Below are 16,149 nucleotides of genomic sequence, written 5' to 3' on the forward strand. Positions count from 1 at the left end.
TGCTTTCGTTCTCTAAGCCATTGCTTTCCCACCCCAGCTCCTAAAACCCACCGCAGGCTGTCCCGTAGTTGACCGTGTACTTGGACACGGATGTCTAGCGTGGATCCAGCCCTCTATCTCAAACAGAACGCATTATTCCCTTTGGCCAGAAGCCAGAAAACTTTACTTGAAAGGTGTTCTCACTGCCTGCTTTGCCCAAAGGCCCAGCCAGCTGGGCCCTTAGGGAGGAGGCACCGAGGGCTACGCTCCTGCTCACCTTCCAGCTTACCCAGCAAGTCAGACGCTGGCCTTCTGTGTATCAGCTCCGCTCATTTGTTGAGGCTTTTTACATCTTCTCTTCAGTTTTTGAATAAATTTGTGCTCCTAAAAATAAGTGTACAAAGGAAACTCCTTAGTTTAATGATTTATTACAAAGTGGCTACTTGTGTAGGGCAGCACTTATGTGAAAACAAAACAAAACAAAAACAAAAACTAAAAAAACAAAGAAAAACCATTACCATCACCCAAGCCCCCTACTCCCTAAAGATAACCACCTCCTCCATGGTTGCAGTAACCATTTCCTGCCTTTGTTCTAGCTTACCTGCAGCAAGCATCCCTTGTCAGGATGTATTTCTAACTGCAGAGGTCGAATTATTACCTTGTGTTTGGCTTCTCTTGCTCAGTATGATGTTCCTTTGAGATTTTTGCAAGTTGTTATTTGTAACTGTAGTTATGAATTTCCATTAGTAATTTTGGAAATAAAAAATAAAGAACAATAAGATTTTATACAAAACTGACAAAATGCTTAAAATTAAAATAACATTGACAATACCAAGACCAATAATAATCATGTTAGCAAAGACTGATACACTGCTGGTGGGAATGTAAAGACGTACAGACGCTTTGGAAACCAGTTTGCTTCCACTGAACAAATGTTAAGATGAGCACCATACCCTGTGACTCAGCAGTTCCACTCTTGGATATACATCCCCCGGAAACACAGGCACAAGTTATACCAAGTCACATACAAGAAGAATCACAGCAGCATTATCCACAGCATCCAAAAACTACAGTCACTCTAATTGAGTATCCGCAAAGAATAAATTATTATATCCATGCAATAATTATAATGTGTGAACAGTCCTTGCGTTTTGAGTTGTTTATGCACTTTTTTGTATGTGCATTATATTTCTCACTCAAAATAAAAAAAGGTTAGAAATAACTGTTATTTAACAAATTTAAATAAAATGAATACCCTCCACCTCCATGCTGGGTAAAGGAAATACTAGGTCAGTTTAAATACTTTGCTCATTTTTTATTGGTTATATAATACATTATTTGTAGGAGTTTATTTTTATATTCTGAAATGGAGCCCTTGGTCTATTATACATTGCAAGCACCCGCTTCCATGCTATCTTTTGTTTGTTCACCCTCTTAACTAAAAGCAGAAGTTCTTAATTTAAATTGTCTGATTGTTCCTTGTGTTTCTTTATAGCACCACACATCTTGTTTGAGAAATCATAAGATAGTCTACTAAGTGAAACATTATTTTGCCTTTCAGATTTCTATTTATAACTCCTTTTGGAATTCATTTTTGTGAATGGTGTGAAATCAGGACACATTCTGCTTTATTTTTTTCAATTGTCCCAACACTATTGAAAAGATCATCATGTTCCCACGGCTTCACAGTGTCACCTTTGCTATAAGTCAAGTGTCTGTGTTCAAGGATCTGCTTGTAGGTCCCATTCTTTTCCATTGGTCTATTTGCTTAACCTTGAGTCAATATCACATGATCCTAATTACTGTAGTTATTATAATTCCTGATGGATGAGAAAACAAACCCTCCCACCATATTCAATAGCACCATAAACATTTTTTGTCTTTTGTTTTAATTTTCCACATACATGTTAACATCAGCTTGCCAAGTTCCAAAACCAAATACTTTGGGATATTGATTAGAATTGCATGGAATCAATAGATCAGGATTGCATGACATCTTTACAATCTTAAGTCATGTGTCAATGGACCTAGTGCTTTCTCTCTCTCTTAATTTATTACTCTTATTCTATATTTTTCTCAATAATATTTTAAAATTTTCTGCATAGAAGACTGTAAGTTTTTGTTATATTTTATTCTTAGGTATATTATATTTTTAAAGCTATGATGAGTTATGTCTAATTTTCAGATATAATCTTGTAATTGTTTGTTGCCAGTAAATTTAAGTTAGAAAGTTGACCTTGACTTCATAAGCCTTGCTAAACTAATAGTTTACAATAATTTATCTGTGGAATTATTTTCATATTTTCTATGTATATAATTATATCATTCATGATTAATGACAGTTAGATATTTTCAATTATAATCCTAATATTTAAATCACCCTTTTGCTTATAGTGGGTAGGTCCTTCAGTATACTATTATGGAAGTGAGGATAATAGACAATTTTGTCCATTCTGATCTCTAATATCTTTCAAAATTTCATCAATAAATATGATATCTGTTAGATATGTTTGTAGATGTTCTTTATTAAATAAACAATTTCATTTGCTATATGTAATATTCTCTATATATATAGATGTGTGAGTGTAATTGTCAAATGCTTTTACTGAATCTAAAACAATATTATTTTTATTTTGTTAATAGAATTACACTGATTAATTTTAAATGATAAATCAATTTTGCATCTTAAAATAAACCCAAATTGTTCATGAAAAAGTATATTTACATAATAGAATAAAATATATTTTGACAATGGTATGGGGTTATCATGGTATTATTATGTCATGATATGTAAAATCAAAGATTCTACATATAACTGTTATATATTGATAGATTTATATATTGATAGTTTATTAGTATATATAATAAATCATTTTTATGTATTAATTTATTTTAATACTAGAGGCTCAGTTCATGGATTTGTGCACCAGTGGAGTCCCTCTGCCTGGCCTGTGCCCTCTCACAATCCTGGACCCCTTGGGGGATGTCAGATTGCCGGGTTCAGCCTGATCCCCACAGGCCAGGCCAATGGACCCCACCAGTGCATGGGTGCACTGGGCCTCTAATAAAAGGGTAATATGCTAATTAGACCGGGAGACCTTCCGGACAAAGCCATGGTGGCAGGGCCGAGGCAGAGGCAGTTAAGGGTTATCAGGCCAGGAGGGGAGGGTAGTTGGGGGCCAGAAGGCAGGCTGGGTGGGGGGGCAGTTGGGGGTGAACAGGATGGCAGGCTAAGTGGTTAAGGGCAATCAGGCAGGCAGGTAGGTGAGTGATTAGGAGCCATCAGTCCCAGATTGCGAGAGGGATGTCTGACTGCCAGTTTAGGCTTGATCCCTGTGGGGCCTAACCAGCAGTCGGACATCCCCTAAGGGGTCCCAGATTGGAGAGGGTGCAGGCCGGCTGAGGGACAGCCCCCCCCTCCGTGCACAAATTTTGTGCACTGGGCCACTAGTATGCATATAAGATCTTTGGTTAATCTCTTCCCACCCTCCCCCATCCCCTGTTCCCTCTGAGATTCATCAGTCTGTTCCATGTTTCCATGCCTGTGCGTTGAGCATCTTCCCTCTGGTGGTCAGTGCGTATCATAGCTACCAGTTGAACTGTTGAATGGTCGAACGGTCACTTAGGCTTTTATATATATAGATATTTTAATGTTTTATTAAAACATGACAAATATAAAGAAAATGCACAAATTATAGATATACAGCTCAGTGAATCATCCCAGAATGGACAATGCCATGTAACTAATTTTGCTAATAATGTGCTTTGTATTTTACTAGGTCCCTGGGCACAGAACAGTGTTTTAAACCATGCACCTAAGAGTTATATGATTTTCAGAAATCACCACCCTTAGGACTCTGAGACGTAAAGCCAGTGGGTTGGGAGTACACTTGGGCATGGGGATTGTTCATATTCTAACTAAGAGCTAGAACACAGTGGGGTGCGGCACTGAGAGTCAGGGTGACCCTTGAGGTGGGAAGCAATGAAGAAGCCTGCGAGGGACTGGCCTGGTCTTCCCAGGACCCTGCATCACTTACTAACTAGTGCCTTGGCCATTCTGTGTATTCCTTAAAGCTTAGCTTTCTCATCCTAAAACCAAGAATTATTACCCTCCATGGAAAAGTATGAAGAGATGAAAATATGCTATGCTAGTTTGTAAAACACAATGCTTGGCATTCAGTAGATGCTCATTTTTTTCTTCTATATCTGCCCTCAATTAACACAAACCCAAAACAGTAGAGAAAAAATATTCAATGATTTAAAAGGCCAGTTATTTTGTTTGTTTGTTTGTTTTCAGGTATAAAGAGAACTAACAGGAAGGAAAAGTGGCAGCAGTTACTTCTGAGAGATACTCCTGCTCTGCCCTTAGCTCAGAGTGTGGGTCTCCTTCTGAGTTCAGTGCAGGGGTGAAGGGGGCACCTGGTGTTCAAACCAGAAGATCTGGACAGGAGGCTCTGCAGGGGTGTGAGTCCTCCTAGCTCAGTCCCTGCAGCAGGAGCAGATGCCCTGTTATGCTCCTTGGGAGTGGAGAGGGATGCTGGGTGCAATTATTTTCCCGCTCATTTCATTGCTGCCCTGCAGTCTGTCCAGGGGGCTGAGGTCTGGTGTTTCTCCTCAGCTTGGTGGTTTCACACTGGCTCATGTTCCCTGCAGGGGGTCCGGATCTGTGACTTACCTGGAATTGGGCTCTTCCTAGAGGAACCATTCCTTTCTTACACAAATTTAAATATTGCCCAGAGCTTCTACACATTCTGTCTTAAAATATAAAAACAAAACAAACAAAAACAACCCACTATTTTATCTTAAAATCGTTATTTTTTTTTTTTTCAGTCCTGGGATAAGATGAAAAAATGGATTGTGTTCATGTGACAAATAATTTAAAATGTCTCTCCCAAAAAAATAATTTGAATGCCAACTATAATTTAAAAATAAAAATAAATAAATATTTTTTAAAAAAGAAAGGAAATATTTCTTTCTATGTGTGGGCATAAAATGTGTGTATATAGTATGTATATGCATATACACATCCTATATAATAAAAGGGTAATATGCAAATTGACCCTAATGGCAGAATGACCAGAATAACCATTCAACCAGTCACTATGAGGCACACTTACCACCTCTTGGTCCCTTCCCCTGGCCAGCAGGCTTCAATCGCCCAAAGGCAAATGGGAAACTGGGGGTGGGTGGTGGCATGGGGTGGGACCTGCTTTGGGCATCTGGGGAAGATGGCCTTGATCCCAGGCCAGGCCTAGGAACCATACCCATGCACGAAATTTGTGTGTTGGGCCTCTAGTATTATATAAACACTCACAACCATTTGAAAACCAATGTGTATTCTTCAATGTTTTGATAGCTAAAGAGTCTTAAAAGCCACAGCTGTCATTTCTGTAAGCTACACGCCCTGCATCCGACTCTTAAGAAGGTGACAGTCCTTCTCAGCCCTGCTCTTTCTAGAGGACACTGTCTCTGGGCTGCTGGCAGTATAATAAGAGTGTTCACACATCGAGAGCCTTATTTCCCAGCAAGGAGGCGACATGACAGTAAGCCAGCTCACTCACTGAACCGTCACGACCCAACCTGCTTGTGCGGAGTCTGTGCCTCAGAGAAAACATGGAAAGAGCGTTTGAAAAGGAATAAGGATAGTGGAAGGTCAAGGGAAAATAGCTCGGGGAGCAGGCCATGCGTCTGAATCCGAGCAACCTGCTTTGTGACTGTGGAGACCTGGTATGTGAGACACAGTGAGCTAAGAGAAAAGAGAATTAAATGGCTGAGGGCCCACTAAGGCCTGGCATTTACATGCATTAACTCACTTACTCTTCCTAGTAACTCACACGGTAAAATCACATCTCTGCTTTGGAGAGGGAAGCTGAGGTTCACAGGGGCTATGTAATTTGTCCAGGATTATATATGTGGTAAGTGGGGCCAAAAAGCTTGGCCCGGGCTTCTGTGCATAGTGCTTCCTAGGGCCTGGAAGAACCAGACATGTCAGATGCACTTCCATCTCGCCTGTGATACTGCGCACTCACGCTGCTTCCTGCTGTGGGCAGGCAGCCTCGGCAAGGCCTGTGCACTTTCTGCTCCCTCTGCTCGGGTCTCTGTGAGGCTGGCTCTCCCTGGCGCTCTTCCTATCTCTGCTTCCTCTAACCTACCTGTGTTTCCCGACACCTTAATAAAGCAGGTTGTCAGTCCTGCCCATGGTATCACCCTGCTGCCTTGCTTTCCTGGCACACAGTCACTGACATGTCTGCTCATTGCTTAGGTTTTTGATGACTCATTTGTCTCTGCTTTCCCATTTGAATGGACATTCCTTGTGAGCAGGGGTTTTCTTTCTTGGCCACTGATGTATACCTGATCCTTAGAACAATCCATAGCACATAGTAAACACCTGTATGTCCTGCATACTTTGATGGAGTGGGATGAATAAATCCTGTTAACAACAGTAGAAACAAAACACTTGCAAGTTTTAAGAATTTTTAGAAATGATGAGACTGAATGACTGATATAACAAAAGATTACCAAATTCTACATGAGTAGTACCATGTCATAGGCAAAAGTGATTTAAGATAGACCATCACATAGCATTTTATTTGATAAGATCAGAATCACAAAGCTTATGGGCAAAAAGTGCAATTGTCAAAAAGGGAGAGAAGAACCATTGCTGGAGATTTTTACCAGAAATTGATGAATTTACTCATTTATGAACAAAAATCCCTAAATACTTAGACACTGTAAGGCAATGTTTTTCACACTCGGGAATGTCTGAAGGGCTTAAAAAATACTCATAGTCAGGGCTCACCCATGTTTCCAATTTAGTTGTTTTGAGGAGTGACCTGGGTGTTGGGATGCTGGAGGCTCCCGGATAGCTCTGCTATGCCGACCGGGTTGAGAACTGCTGCTCTGGGGTGAACCACCAGCTTTGAGGATGTCAGAATCTGATACAATGACAGATACAGCAGTTATGGGAGAGACCATTGTGATGTCTGATAATAATGGTCATGGCAGTGCTATGGGTGCACAGAGTAGGTGCTGCTCAACCAGACTGCTCATCGCTCCCAGAGCCTACACAGAGCCACACAGAACAGAGACCAGGAGGGGAGAGGACATTTGAGGAGGAAGAAGCTGGAAAGGATAAGTAACGTTTATTTGGCATCCTTGGAGCATAAGGGAGTAGCAGGTGAGAGAAAGGAGAAAAGCTAGATCGGCTCAATTATTTTTGAAGGACGTGACACATCAGCTATATTTTAAAAGATCATAAAATGTGAATGGATTTAGGTAAACCGTTAGTTAGTCTTCGGGATAAAATAGAGTTGCATAGAGTCTAGGAATTATCTGATCTAACGAGATGATTTACAAGTGAGGGAACTAAGGTGCAGAAAGTAGCTTTGCTAACTTGGCCCAAACCAACAACCACAACAACCTATATGGTGGTCATATAGGCCTGGTACATGATGTTAATGAAACCAAAATGAGCTTGTGTGTTTGAAAGAGTCAGAATACAGCTTTGGCATAAAAGAAAAGTATATACCAACTGGATGGAGACAAGTGTGCTGGATAGCTTGTAATGTGACCCCAGAGAAGTCATGGGCATGCAATCACCCACACTCTAGTCTTGTTTCCAAAGAGGCTGTATGTGTGAATCTACTACTGTGTGTCTGCAGTGGGCTGGAGGGGAGATTGGGCAGTTAGACAGATATGAGAATTAATCATAGTGTCACAATTGGTTTGTCATCCACTGTGTTCCCAGCCTTGGCCTCTTCCAGCTGACTGGAAGCACTTCTTTATCTTGAAAGGAGGGAAGCTTTTGGTATTAGTGCCACACACACACACACACACACACACACACAGCCATGCACACACATTGATGGCCTTTGCTCAAGTTAACACAGTTGAAAGCATTCACAGCCTCCTGTGATTGTCTTAACTCAGTCTGCTTCAGGCACAGCCTGCCCATCTCATTCATGCAAATTACAGGTGCCAAGGCCCAACACATCCTGTCCAGGTGGTCTTCAGCACATGTGTTTGCTTTCTCTTCCCTGATTTCCAAACTTATTTTCATCTCTGAATTATACCTGAGGCTTTCTCCTGCTGCGCCTTTTCATTTCATTGAAGTCTACCAGTCACCCCAATCACTGCTTACATCTGGCTTCCAGGATTTTATCATCACTGGGGAGCGACGCAAACCTGAAAACTCATGCTTTTGTTTTTGTGGTCAAGTGCTTAACCAGGCTTTAAAAGAGACTAGAGTTGGAAAACTTTTGAAGTATTTTGAAAGGTGAGATGCGCCATAGGAAATGAGCTAAGGACTACTTTGCCCCTGTCCCCCGCCTTGAACTATCCAATGCACTCAACCTTTTATCCTACACCCAGACCTGGAGCTCTCCAAACACTGCCACCCAGGCTGACCTTCCCATACAGGAACGTCCCCTGAGTTTTATATTGTGTACCAAACAATTGAGCACTTAGTGCTAATTAAATGAAGTTATACAAAATCACTTCTGTAGAAGCACCTGCTGTGAGCTGTACCAGGCAGATGCCTGGTACTATTACCACAGTTAATTAGATTAATTGACTTTGTATGTTCATTTTTCCACCTCAGCTCTTTTGTAAGCTTTTTACTGGCAGTTCCATGTCAGCTGATACGTGATGGGAAGAGAAGAGATGCTAAATAGCTGTGGATTTATTAAAGGTGAAATTACTTGGTGGCATGACTCATGGCTGGTTATACACAGCGGTCTCATTTCTTCTTGATGCCATTTTATCCTTGAGAAGTCTCACTCATCCCTGCAAAGGGAACAATGCCAGAACTCTATCAAGCTATATTTAGACAGCCAGAAATGAAATAACTGCAGCATGATGGATAACTGTAAGTCCAGGGAAATGATATTACTAATTAAATCATGAAACATTAGGCAGGGTGTCAAGCACAGATATGTTTTACATCCTAATAACTCTTGCTTGTTGTTCAAAAGTGTTTGCATATTGAATGATTCTGGTAAAATTGTTTCTATTTGTCAGACCAAGTTTAAAGTGCTCATTCCCATGCTTTCTGCAAACATAGCAGGCCATCTCAGAAAAACCCAGGCCCTAGAGAGCAATTCTCTTTTGCCTCACATTCTCCCTTTCTCTGGAGTCTTTCCCTCAGTTTGGAAGTTAGCAAATTCAAAACTTTACAACTTCTAGAAACAAAGCTATAACATACTGCATACCTCTTTGTGCCAAGTTTATCCATGGTTTTCTAACCTTAACAGACCCATTTCACAGAAGAAAGCAGAACAGAGAAGTGACAAAACAAATGGAAGAGCCCTCCCTCAGGCTGCCAGGCTGTCAAGGGCACATCACCCTGTGAAGAGAGGGCTCTCAGCCAATGCCACTGCTCCTTCCACAGGCCAGCTTCACTTCCTCTGAGGCTCCCCCACCCTATGCTCTCTACGCATAATAAAACCTTAAGTTTACTGATAAGAAAGGCTAAGACAAAATTCTCTCACATTAAGGAGCAGATGAAGGTGCAGTTCTTCTCCAGAGATGGTCACACTCATGAGTCATATCCTTTGAAGGGATGAATCTTTAAAGCCAATGAGGCGTGAGACAACCCCATAGGCCTTGGTCCAAGCCAATCTTTTGCCCCATTGGCAGATCAGATGGAAAACCGTGTGACTGTGGACACATTATTCCTCAACTCCAGGAATCTTAACCCCACTCTCTAAAATAAGACTATGTTATGCACTTTGACAGTGTTTGAGAAGATTTAATAGCGATCATTTTAGTTATCTACAAGAAAATGAAGGAAGACAAGGGAGGGCCAGAGGACTTCCCAACATTTCCAAAATTGTATTCACGTGTTTGCTCCGTCTCTTTTTTAAGGTGGCCTTAACTATCCTATATAATAACTAGTAGCCCGTTTGCACGAAGATTCGTGCAATAGACCTTCATTCACCTGGCTGCCTGCACCAGTTTTCTGCCGGCACCGGGGACCCAGGCCTTGGCTGTGGCCACCGCCTTCTACCTTCTTTCAGGGTCCCGGTGCCGGCAGAAAACTGGTGCAGGTGAAAACTGCACCCTAGCGTCCCTGTGACCCGATCGCAGGAGTGAGCCGACCCCCCAGGTCAGCTCGCTCCTGCGATCGGAGCACGCACCCGGCTGGCGCCCAAGGCCCGGAAAGCCCCGGGCGGCTTCCCAGGCCTTGGGCTCCGCCCGCACCCCAGCGTCCCTGCCACCCGATCGCAGGAGCGAGCCGACCCCTCAGGTCGGCTCGCTCCTGCGATCGGAGCACGCATCCAGCTGGCGCCCAAGGCCCGGAAAGCCCCAGGCGGCTTCCCAGGGCTTGAGCTCCGCCCGCACCCCAGCGTCCCTGCGACCTGATCGCAGGAGCCAGTTCGGCTGGCTCCTGTGATGGGAGCAGGTGCTTCCCTGCAAGGGTTTCCTGGTGGGCGTGGTTGATGGGCGTGGCTTGGTTGGTGGGCGTGGCTTGGGCGTGGCGAAGGTGCGGTCAATTTGCATATTTGTCTATTATAAGGTAAGATAAAAATATGCAAATTGACCATACCTCCGACACACGCCCACAAGCCACGCCCACCATCCAATCAGAGCGAGCATGCAAATTTACCCAAACCAAGATGGCTACAGCCACAGAGAGCAAGGTTTCCTAGGTAACAGAGGAAGCCAAGCTTCCCACCTGCCCTTGCCAGGCCTAAGCCTCCACTCAAGCTACAAAGTTTCAATTATAGAAGGTAAACAAATTCAAACAAATGGCGACAGAATGGAGCTTGAAAGAGCAGGCCAGGGTTGCCGCCGGCAACAGGGAAAGCAAAGCTTTTCGCACACCCTGGCCGGGCCCATCCACTTAAGGCAACAAAGTTTCAATTATAACCCCAACACAAATGGCTACCGGCCTCAGAGGGAGCCCCAGGCTTGGCTCTGCTCCAGGCTACAAAGTTTCAATTGTAGAAGGAAAATAAATTCCAGATACCAGGGCCTCCGCTTGCGTTGCCAGGGGACGTGGCCCGCCTGCAAACCACCACAGGCCCCTCACTCAGGCCATCCCACGCCCCAAGGGAACCCCTACCTGATCTGGGATGCCCTTCAGGGCAAACCAGCTGGCCCCCACCCCTGTACCAGGCCTCTATCCTATCTAATAAAAGAGTAATATGCAGATTGATCATCACTGTAACACACAATATAGCTGCCCCCATGTGGTCAAAGATCCTGCCCCCATGTGGACACAAGATGGCCACCACAAGATGGCCAGCAAGAGAGGGCAGTTGGGAGGCACCCGGCCTGCAAGGGAGGGCAGTTGAGAAGGACCAGGCCTGCAAGGGAGGGAAGTTGGAGGTGATCAACCCTGCAGGAGAGGGCAGTTAGGGGTAACCAGGCTGGCAGAGGAGGGAAGTTGGGGGCAAACAGGCTGGCAGCAGAGTGGTTAGGGGGTGATCAGGCTGGCAGGCAGAAGCGGTTAGGGGCAATCAGGAAGGCAGGCAGGCAAGCAGTTGGGAGCCAGCTGTCCTGGATTGTGAGAGGGATGTCCGACTGCCCGTTTAGGCCCAATCCCACTGAGGGGTCCCAGATTGTAGAGGGTACAGGCTGGGCTGAGGGACAACCCCCTCCATGCACGAATTTCGTGCACCAGGCTTCTAGTAGCACAATGTACAGATATTGGCAAAGGTAGCAGGCACCCCTAGTCCAGGACAAGGCACTAGATTAAGCATAATAGAGTTGTGGTTTAAGATGGAAGGGCTGAAAGCATGTTAAATAGGATCAGGAAGCCTTAATTGAAGCTCCAAAATGATTGCTTTAAATCTCTTTATCTGGGTTTTTTCTTTTCCTATCTGATCATGGAGGGAAGGGTGCCCCAGCTGACCTGTCTTACATTCTAATAGGCTTTCTGTCACTGTTGCCAATGAATAAACTGATACTGTCCCTAATCCCAAGAGAGCCACACAATCACAGTAGATGACATGCACGGAGGCAGAGAAACGCCTTTTGGTATTAAATCTCTGTAAGACCTCAGCTTCGTTCCGGATAGATTGCCAACTGGCCAAGTTCAAGGCTGCATATTATTGTTGTAATTAGACTTTGGGACCCTTTTTCTGAATTCTCTCTTTCTGTGACAAGGATTTGCTACTAAAAGTATAAATTGTAAATACATTTCAGGGTATGTATCTGATCATCTTCTATTCCCTCCTGGTCTCTAAGAAATTGCCTTTGTTTTCAGTGTTGAATCCCTGTAGCTTTAAAGTGCTGACTCTGAGATGAGTGGGCAGGAGAGGGAGCAAGGGGAGGGCTGGATCTGTCCCTTGGCAGCAGGGTCCTTTCCAAGCTTGAAACTGCGCTGCCAAACTTTTGGGTCACCTGACTCAGCCTCTGCTCCAGCAGCTCCGCTCCTGTCTTCCATCAGCTACCTGCCCTTCCTTTCATCCAAGCTGAATTTTTCCCATGAAGTGTCTGCCCTTTGGGAGTGAACCTATAATTTCAGAGTGAAAGGAAGGTAATTAATCATCATGGCTGGAAAAAATGCACACATTAGACTCATCTGGGCCAGCAGGACATCTGGTCACCTCTCATATGCCAACCTCCACTCCAGCATTCTCCAAGCTCCTCTAGCACTAATAGTGAACCCCAGGACCTTTATGACATTGAATCATTTTAATTTTGTATTATTTTGTTTTCACAAACTGTATTTTTCTGTGTATAAGACACTGCCCACTTTTTCAACCCAAAATTAAGAAATCGACATTTTAAACATTTTTCTGGTTTTCCTCCTAAGAACTTCTTCTTTTCTGGCATCTTAAGGAGTTGTTCTTCCTGTTTTCTCCACTGTCTGATCATACCCTCAGTGGGAGGAGGTCCAAATGGTCTCTCAGCAGCTCTCTTTCCATGCTCTTTTGCATAGCTGATGACATTCAGTTTGAATTTTGCAGAGTAAGACAATCACTTACTGGTATTTATCTTTTTATTTTTTGACATCTTTATGGGCTCAGAACACTCCAGTTCCTATTGCAGCTGCACACTCTCCACCCTTGCCTCCAATTACAGCATCAGCTGAGGTCAGTAACACTAAGGCTTGTGATTGGAGGAAGCCTGTTTGACAAGGTATTGGCAGCTATGCACCCTTGTAGCTCCCTCCTCAGCTGACTTTCATGTATTAGATGCCCCTCGATTTTCAGTTTTACAATTTTAGAGGAATATAGTGTCTTATACACGGAAAAATACGAACTTTGAATATTTGCTTTATCTCACCAACTAGGCTTCTAAGGTCAACATAGAGACTGTCTTTCTTCGGTGCAGGGTAAACTAGCATTGAATGAGAACAGAATATGCATTAACACTGTTTGATTAGTGTTTGTAAATTGAAAGGAAGGTGATATTGTCATAATAGTAGCAATCCCCAGAAGCATAAAAATCAAAGAATATTTCCTTAAACATTAGTTACAGCAGCCTCTTTGAGGTTTGATTTCTTTAAAAAGCTCCAAACAGTAGGAGACCACAGTAAACCTACTATCCATGCACATGAGTGGCTGTGTTTCTCTGAAAGGAGCATTGCCTGAGAATATTAGTTGTCTTGCACTGTGAGCTTGACCCTCATGGAATATCTGTGCGATCTTAGCTGCATTATTCCCCCTTTTCTGATCTGTGTATTGGTTAATAAAGCAGGTTTTTCTCACTCACATTCATACTCTGATGATGCATTGGGTGCCACAACTTCATTTAGATCACGGTCTTTATTGTTCATCACATCAGGAGGGTCACAAAGTGCTCCCAGTCAGTAACATTTTCTCTTAACAATCTTGTGTCGTGAGTATACTAATTCCACTCACAGATGAGGATGTGGAGGTGAAGAAGGATTAAGTCAGTTGACCAAGTTGGTAACTGTGGAGCTGAGATTCAATCTCTGGTTTCTATAACTATGTAATGAGGAGTTGAGTTGTGTCATTGCCTCAGCAAATCCAAACATTTCCTTTTTTTTTTTTAATGTATATTTGTATTGATTTCAGAGAGGAAGGGAGAGGGAGAGAGAGATAGAAACATCAATGATGAGAGAGAATCATTGATAGGCTGCTTCCTGTATGCCTGCCTCCCACTGGAGATAGAGCCCACAATGGGGGATGTGTCCTTGACTGGAATCAAACCCTGGGCCCTTCAGTCTGTAGACCAACATGCTAGCCACTGAGCCAGACCGTCTAGGGCCAAACATTTCTTGATGAGTGTTTGGGATGGAATAGGCTGGGGACTGATTTAGAGATTCCTTCGGCTTTGATGGCTCCTTGCAGATTCAGTTCAATCCTGTCTTGAACTGTAGTGCAGCTGCAAGACACTGATTTTATTTCTTCACTAGAGGCCCAGTGCATGAAAATTCATGCACTGGAGTGGGGGGGTCCCTCAGCCCAGCCTGCCCCCTCTCACAGTCCAGGAGCCCTCAGGGTTGGGAGGCAACCCGGAGATCAGGGAAAGGTGGTGCCCCATCACACCTCTGCTGCTACCACTGCCAGCAACACAAGCCTTGGCTGGCCCTGGTTACCTGAGCCTCGGGCAGCCCTGGGCAGCTGGGCAGAAGCCATCTGAGGCTTGCCTGTGCTGTAGGCTGGCCCTAGGCGGCTGGGCAGCAGCCATCTGAGGCTTGCCTGTGCCTCAGGCCGGCGCTGGGGGGCTGAGGGGACTGGGGGACTTTGGAGGCAGGCGCATGGAGCAGCCAGGCCCACCTGAGGGCAGGCCTGGCCTTGCCGCATGCCTGCCACCCCAGCGGGGCTGAGGGGACTGGGCACCACCATCTTGTGGCTGTGAGTGCTGCCATCTTTGAGGGCATGGCAGTCAATTAGCATATTCCCTCCTTATTGGCTTTGGGTGCCTCCATCTTTGAGGGCAGGGCAGTCAATTAGCATATTCCCTCCTTATTGGCTGTGGGCACTGCCATCTTTGAGGGCAGGGCAGTCAATTAGCATATTCCCTCCTTATTGGCTGTGAGCACCACCATGTTTGCGATGGTGTGAGGGTCAATTAGCATATTCTCTCTTTATTAGATAGGATTGAGCAAAGTGGGTGTTTGCTTGGTTTTTTTTTGCATGAACTAAATAAAAGAATAGGCTAAAAAGCCCCACAGTTATAACCATTTTGTTTACATATGTCGTCAAAAGAAATAGACTCATTTCTTATGAATCTCCCTCCTGGCGAGGATAAGGGCAGTGTTTCCTTGAGCCTTCCCTCTTGGCACTGCTCCTCATGCAGAAGCAGGCGATGCCTGTGTGCAAAGAATGGATGGGAGCCAAGGCCCTTGTCCTTGCAGGTGAGACCATCAAAGAGGCGTGAGCTGATTTGTATGTGTAAACAGTTGCTCAGTCTATTGAATATGTTCACATTCATTGAGAGGAGGGAGATGTCCTGTTCTTCCTGGCAGGACAAAGGAGAACTGAGAACGTCCTGCACACACTGTGCCACCAGGTGACAGGAAGCCAATCTCCAGATCACCCTGAGCAGGAAAGATATCTGCTCACCAAAGGGGCATTGCATTCACACACCTCCCATGGTTGCCCTCAGGAGGTGCTGCCGCAGAGCTGGGGCCTCAGATAACACAAAAACAGGGAGGTGCAGCTAGAAAGACAGAGCCACAGCAGCTCTTCCGAGGGTCGGTCAAGGAAAACTGCAAGACCTGTGATCAACTGTCAAGACCTGAAGAGAGAGGCCAGCATTCCAACTTGAAAGAGGCTGCAGCCTGAACCTCGAGTGTGCCCTGGGTTAGACTCAGAGCAGTTAGTTTGTTTCTTAGTGGAAGGACTGGCGACCTGACAGAGGTTTCTGTCTCTTTACCATTTGCTAACTTTGCAAACCCTCCACGTGAGTGAAGGGTCATTCTCTCACTTCCTTCTGTTGGCTTCATGAATGCAGAGTTTATGGCTCCTATTATTGTAGTTAGATATTTGACTGTAGTGAATGAACTACATTCAATTCTTAGTGTTAACATTTTCTTGCACAGATAACCAAATATTTCCTGTGAAAAAAGGCCTTACTGTGACTTGCATTTTTCTGAACATGTTATATAATTTACTTCAACAATTTGATTAATCACTATTGCTCCTGGGACTATCCAAATATCCAAGCTCTATAAATATTAAATAATTGTGATAAAATAGTAATAATCCTAATATAAAAATAGGACCAATACCTAATACTAATGAGCAC

General features: G+C 44.1%; 1 protein-coding gene and 1 long non-coding RNA gene across 3 annotated transcripts in view; one reads left to right on the plus strand and one right to left on the minus strand.

Moving 5' to 3' along the window:
- Window positions 1-16,149, plus strand: part of CNTNAP5 (contactin associated protein family member 5) — an 864,792-nt gene that overhangs the window by 96,666 nt on the left and 751,977 nt on the right. The gene's annotated exons all lie outside the window — the stretch shown is intronic.
- Window positions 182-6,855, minus strand: LOC114228182 (uncharacterized). The gene is made up of 3 exons (XR_003614295.2): window positions 6,779-6,855; window positions 638-703; window positions 182-363 (listed from the first exon to the last, which is right to left on the minus strand). It is a non-coding gene; the product is annotated as an uncharacterized LOC114228182 (long non-coding RNA).

This window comes from Eptesicus fuscus, chromosome 11, assembly GCF_027574615.1.
Source record: "Eptesicus fuscus isolate TK198812 chromosome 11, DD_ASM_mEF_20220401, whole genome shotgun sequence".
In the NCBI taxonomy this organism is placed as follows: Eukaryota; Metazoa; Chordata; class Mammalia; order Chiroptera; family Vespertilionidae; genus Eptesicus; species Eptesicus fuscus.